Source organism: Marmota marmota, unplaced genomic scaffold (genome assembly GCF_001458135.2).
Source record: "Marmota marmota marmota unplaced genomic scaffold, marMar, whole genome shotgun sequence".
NCBI classification, from domain to species: domain Eukaryota; kingdom Metazoa; phylum Chordata; class Mammalia; order Rodentia; family Sciuridae; genus Marmota; species Marmota marmota.
The window spans coordinates 17,112,094-17,118,093 of NW_026000222.1; the positions used below are offsets into that span (position 1 = coordinate 17,112,094).

Here is a 6,000-nt window from a genome sequence, read left to right on the forward strand (position 1 = left end):
TAGCTCCTTCTTCCATCTTCAAAGTGCCTTTACTACGCTGACCTCTGTTTCCATCATCACATCTTTCTCCTACTCTTACCCCACAAGGGCCCTTGTGATTACCTTGAGCCGCCTCAGATAATCCAGGGTCATCTTCCCAACTGAAATCTTTAACTTTATCTCACTGGTAAAATCTCTTTCAACTTGTAAGGTAACATACCCACAGGTTCCCAGGGATTAGGGCATGGACATTTTGGGGAGGAGGCTGTTATTCAAACTAATATCCACTTTAACAAATAAAGAAAAAGAAAGATCAGCCTGGCATCTGGGAGGAGAATGGACTGGAAATAGGTAGACTGATGTTAGGGAGACCAGACAGGTGGTTGCTGTAAAGATCAGCAAGGAAGATGCTGGTGGTCTGTCTAGGTTGGAGGGGAAGATTGGACATAGGACATGTTTCAGAGGGAGGACAGCCTGGTTTAGGGGGCTATCTGGGTTAGGTGGGCAAGAACTAGAGAGACAGATGTGGGAAGATACCTGAGTGTAGAGATGGGCTGGTGGGGTATGTGACAGTGCCCTTTGGGGGGCCCAAGGGGCAAAGCAGGTTAGTGACAAGGACAAAGAGGGCATATAGAGATGTGTTGCATCTAAGACACCCTTGGGACATCCAGGAGAGGTGCCTTAGAGGTAGGTGAATCCATGGACTAGAGGGCTGTGATTCTTGGGATCCTCTCCTTTTATGGGCATACATGGACTCACCCTTCACCTTGATTTTTTTTTAAATAAACCACACTATGTGTATTCTTTTTTTTTCCCCCGGTGGACACAACATCTTTTATTTTATTTTTATGTGGTGCTGAGAATTGAACCCAGCACCCCACGCATGCCAGGCGAGTGCGCTACCGCTTGAGCCACATCCTCAGCCCCTCACCTTGATTTTTTGAGTCACTATCTCTATTTGATCCTAAGTTCTCCATTTCCAGATAAGAACTAAGAAGACATCTTGTTTCTCAAGCCAGGGTAACCTTGATATTTATTCTATGTGGAGTTTGAAATTTGTTTGTTTTTGTTTTTGTTTTTCTGGTGCTGGGTCTTGAACCCAGGGGCACTTAACCACTGATATATATTTATTTTGAAAAGTGTCTCGTTAAGTTGCTTAGGGCTTTGTTAAGTTGCTGAGGCTGGCTTTGCACTTGAGATCCTCCTGCCTCAGCCTCCCCAGCCACTGGGGTTACAGGCATGCGCCACCATGCCCAGCCTCAAGTTTGAGTTTTATCAGTATTGAAAACATGAATTTAAATTATACAGAGGTTAAGTCATTTGCATGAGGGCCCTTGAATGGCTCATGACAGAGCAGGAAGAGTTATGTCACTTTCATTGCATGCTTGTGACTTAAACATTTTAGAGATATGGATGTTTTCTGTCTCTATTTGCCCATTCTGAGCAGATAGCCAACTAACCCTACTCACCATTTTGGGGCCCTAGATATATGGAGAAGATGGCAGCGAAAGACTCATCCTGTCTTTTGAAAAGGACTGAGTTCACAGGAGGATCCATTCTGAGTGTCCCCAGAGAAAAGGAGAGGGAGAGCTTTCAGGCAGCCCAGCTCAGCAAGGAGAGGGAAGCGAGTCTCAGACCCTGGTGTCTGTTCCCTGGCAGAGCCCAGACTTGAAAATCCTCAAGGACTGAAGCCATGGTGATGTCCTTAGTATCAGAGAGGACTCATGACTGGAGGATTTTTGGTATAGAAGAGCCCCTTGGAATGCACTGGGAAAGTGGAGTCCAATGGAGACCAAAATTGAATTTCCCATCAACTTGGAAGATGGGGTCTCCCAGAAGGATTTATGATCTGTTTGGGGGCAATAAGGAAATGAGATATTTTGCATTATTTATGCTAAATTCTTATACTTCACACTTTGTATTATGAGGTGCCTTCACTTTAAGTAGTGCAATTTATTTGTCTAGATCTGTCTGCCCCTCAACCAGTAATCTCCTGAAGGGCCAGGAATCTTGTGGGTTTTCCCCACGATATGGCCAGTGCCTAGCTTGTACTTTAATTAGAGGTTGCCTGGGGTCTTCCTGAAAGTGGTGGTCTGAAGATGAGAAATTGAAAAGGGGACGCGTTTGGGACAAATCAGATAGACAAGTTGTGGATGGATGGTGGTGGTGGTGGTAAAGGGTTTCCTCCGAAGAAAGGTTGGGGTGGGGGAGAAAAACGGGAAATGGGCCGGCTGGGGAGGCAGGGGGTCCCTGGCAAGCCCCGCCCCGAACCGGGGTACCGGCGCTAAGTGACGCAGCGCGGTTTGGCCGCTATGGGGCGCCGTAGCCCGCTCTGTTGCCCGGGGAACGGGCCTAGCACCGGACGAGAGAGGTCCAGCCCGCCGTGTCCTGCCCGGGCTCTACAGCTAGCCTCCCCGGCCTGGAACGGGAGGAATTGGCGGCCCAACCTCCATCCGGGATGGGGCCCCGCGCGGGGGCGCGTTGCCTCCCGGTCCAGGGGACCGCATCTGCCGCGACGGTTTGAGGCCCGGCCGCCCCTGGGGAGGGCGGACAGCCAGGTGCGGGGCCGAACCACTGGCCTGACCTTGGCCGGGCGGATCTGGCACTGCTGCCGCCAAGCGCAGGTGAGGAGCAGCCGCCGCGTCTCTCACTTTGGAGCCTGGCCTGAGCCACGGTGTCGCGCGGCTGCTGCTGCCTGGCAGGGCCCTGAGCTCACCTCGACCTGGAGCCCGTGGCCTGGGATCCATGGACCCAGCAGAACGTTGGGCTTCCAGCATTCATCAGGTCTGCGGATCAGCATTGAGCGCTCACTGTGTGCCAGGCTCTGTGCCAGGAGCGGGGCCACGGGAGGCTCAGAATAGACGCAGCCTGTTTCCAGAACCCGCAGAGTATTAAGGAGGGGGTGGGGAGCAGGCGCCAGACACATGACTAAAGTGACTTTGGATCGAGTTAAGTGCTCTGGATATGAAATGGAGGGGGTGGCCAGGGAGGGTCTATCTTAAAAGGTGACTTTTAAGTAAAGAACTGGAGGTTGGAAAGGAGCCAGCAATGTGAACAGGGGAAGGATGTTTCTGGAAGAGGGAAAAGCAAATACAAAGGTCTGGAGGCAGCAGAGTACTGATATGGAACAGAAAGGACAAGAAGAGTCCTGAACTCCCGTGGTAGGGGTTTCAATTTTATTCTAGCAGTTGGAGCAAATCGCTGAAGAATTTTGAAAAGCTCGAATTTTGAAAAGCTCAGTATGGCTATCCTAGTTCTGCCAATCTAGTTGTGCCTTCTAGAACTCTCTGGATCTCCATGTAAGGGGACATTGTTTTGCATATTGTTCATGGGGAGAGAAAGTGAGGGCATCCAGGTCTGAGACCAAAGAGTAGAGAGATCTTTGAGAACAATTTGAAATGATAGGATCTACCTCAGAGTGTTTTGAGGACTGAATTAAGTGAATTCCATTGAAGCACTTAAAACTGGCCCAGAATAAGTGTCTCTAAATGTTCCTGATGGCTATTATTATCATTGAAACACTGTAGGAGAGCAATGATGGAGGCTTGGATTAGGATGATGGCAGCAGAGAGGGTAAGAAGTGGCTTCACTTCCTTACTGAAGGAGGGCTGGATTCAGGCATAGATGAGGGGTGGTCCCTACTTTTGTGGAACTGGTGGTTCACTGTGGGAGACCTGGTCTGTAAACAGATAATCAGAAAGATGCAATAAAACACAACAGTGGGGCTTACTTAGTTACCCAGTTTTTTCCCCCTTTTGTTTTTGTTTTTCTTACTTTGTCCTGTCGCAACTTTGTTCTTAATGACTTGATCTTGGTGGGTGTTCCCCCAGGCCTGGCTTCTACTACAATCATATGAGTTGATTTCCTGGTTAAAATCAACAACCCTTGCCTCTCTTCAATGACCTTGTTTCTGTTCCCTGTTGCTCCCTCCTTCTTGTCCCGTTTCCTTCACTTAACTTGGATCCCAAACAGTTTGTAGTGGTTGCTGCAGGAGAAGGGCACAGAAATGTTTGTACACCATGTCAACTCAGAAATGATTGAGATTTCAAGCTTTTCTTGCCATAGCAACCAACTTCAGCATATTGTTTATGAGAGAGAAAGAAAGGGCCCAGCCACATCTGAGAGCAATGACTGGAGAGGTCTTTGAGAACAGATAGAAGTTACAGTCTATTTTCTGGGAATTATGTGATATGCATCCCTTAGTCAAACTATTGATATTTCGATATTTCTCAGAATTTTGAGGCCAGAGATTTTTCTGGCACCTGTGGGGAATTTTAATAAGCAAAGTACTTGCCCCTAAAAGTCTTTTGTATAACAACTTTTTTCACTGTAAAACAATGAGCATCATGAAACATTTTCTTTCCAGCTTCCCTTTATGGGTTAAAATTGGGCGTCTGTATAATACAGTTTTTAAATGAGCAGCTATTAGATCTTGGTGAAAATTATCTCAAAAGTGAATCCTGAGAAAAAAATGAAAACTTGTTTAGAAATACCTGCAGAAAAATATCTCACTTAAAAACCATGAAGTCTTTAGGAGAAAGAAAAGATGCTTGGGGACAAAACTTTACTGTAGAGCATAGCTTCCCTCTGGGTTATGGAGGTCAAGTGAGGTTGAACTGGCCTTTGGCTGACAACTAGAACATGGTCCTGCATAGCCACTTAGTTGTGTTGTCTAGGGTCTGATTCCAGCTTTAACCAGACATCTGACAGTGCTAGGAAGTTCTGTGGCTCTTCCGCACAGTTCTGCAGCTGAGCAACTCAGAATTGCTCTCAAGAGTAAGAAAGCAGGCTGGGGATGTAACTTAGTTGATAGAGTGGTTGCCTTGCACCCCTCAAACCCCAGCAACATCCCCCCCAAAAAAAGTAAAAAAGTACTTAACTCAAACAAGCACTCTTATTACACAGTTGTTAGGCAGGAATTCCTGGTTTGTTTGGCCTGATACTAATGCATTTGGTCAACATGACAACCCAGTGGAGCCAGGAGGGGAAGAGGTGACATCTCTTAATTATTTATTATTTGACATAATAATGATAATTTGAAATAATAATTATGTGTGTCTGGGTTACTGGGGATCAAACTCAGGGCTTTGCATATGTTAATCATGCACTCTACCACTGAACAACACAGCCCAACTCACTTTTTTATTTTTTAAAGCAGTTAAATGCTCATGATAAAAAAATTTCAAACAGTATCAAGATAAAGACAAATCTCTGGGGCTGGAGTTGTATCTCAGTAGTAGAGTGCTTACCTAGCATGTGTGAGACACTGGGTTTGATCCTCAGCACCACATAAAAATAAATAAATAAAATAAAGGCATTGTGTCCATCTGCAACTAAAAATCAAATATATATTGAAAACCAAAAAAAAAAAGCAAATCTCTCTCTCAGCCCCAGCCCTTGGGCTGCTAGATCTTTCCAAAGGCCGTCCTGTATTTCATTTCTTATTTCCTCCCTAAGAGAATTTGAACATATAGAAATATAAATGTCTTTTCCCCCCTTGGTTTCTATTCACTTGGTATCTCACTCTACAACTGAACATCTTGCTTGTTTACTTAACTGTATATCAAAGATAATTTTGTCCTTTGCTTTTGATGTTGTATAGCATTTCTTTGTGGGGATGTGCCATAGTATTTTATACTTGTTTTTGTCCTTTATTATAAACAACTTTGAAATGAATCTTTGTGTCTTTTGCAAGTGTATATATAAGATAAATACCTAGACATGGAATGTCTGGGCTAAAGGGTATGTGTTCTCCATTTTGGTAGACAATGCCAAATTGCCTTCTAGCTACCTTTTTTGAAAAATGAGTAAAGAAGAGACCCAAAGAGATATAGATTCATGATTTATTCAGTTCCTCTATCTGTGAGCAGCAGTGTAAGAAACAGAAAAAGTTTCTATCTCCAGGCCTAGCCCTCTTCCCTGAATCCAACCTGTGTCTCCCCATTGGTAGCTCAGATCCCTGGACCCTCCAAGCTTCCACTTCAGTCCTGTCACTTTTTTTTTTTTTTTTTTTTTTTTTTT

The 6,000-nt window shown here is 45.3% G+C and overlaps 1 protein-coding gene across 3 annotated transcripts in view; it reads left to right on the plus strand.

Moving 5' to 3' along the window:
* The first annotated feature begins 2,304 nt into the window (after positions 1–2,304).
* Positions 2,305–6,000, plus strand: part of Zdhhc1 (zinc finger DHHC-type containing 1) — a 19,298-nt gene continuing 15,602 nt past the window's right edge. For 2 of the 3 annotated variants that reach the window (XM_048792604.1, XM_015496212.2), the window contains exon 1: positions 2,305–2,603. The gene's annotated coding sequence lies outside the window, so the exon portion shown is untranslated. The remainder of the gene's footprint in view (positions 2,604–6,000) is intronic. The other variant, XM_015496213.2, reaches the window with a different exon arrangement.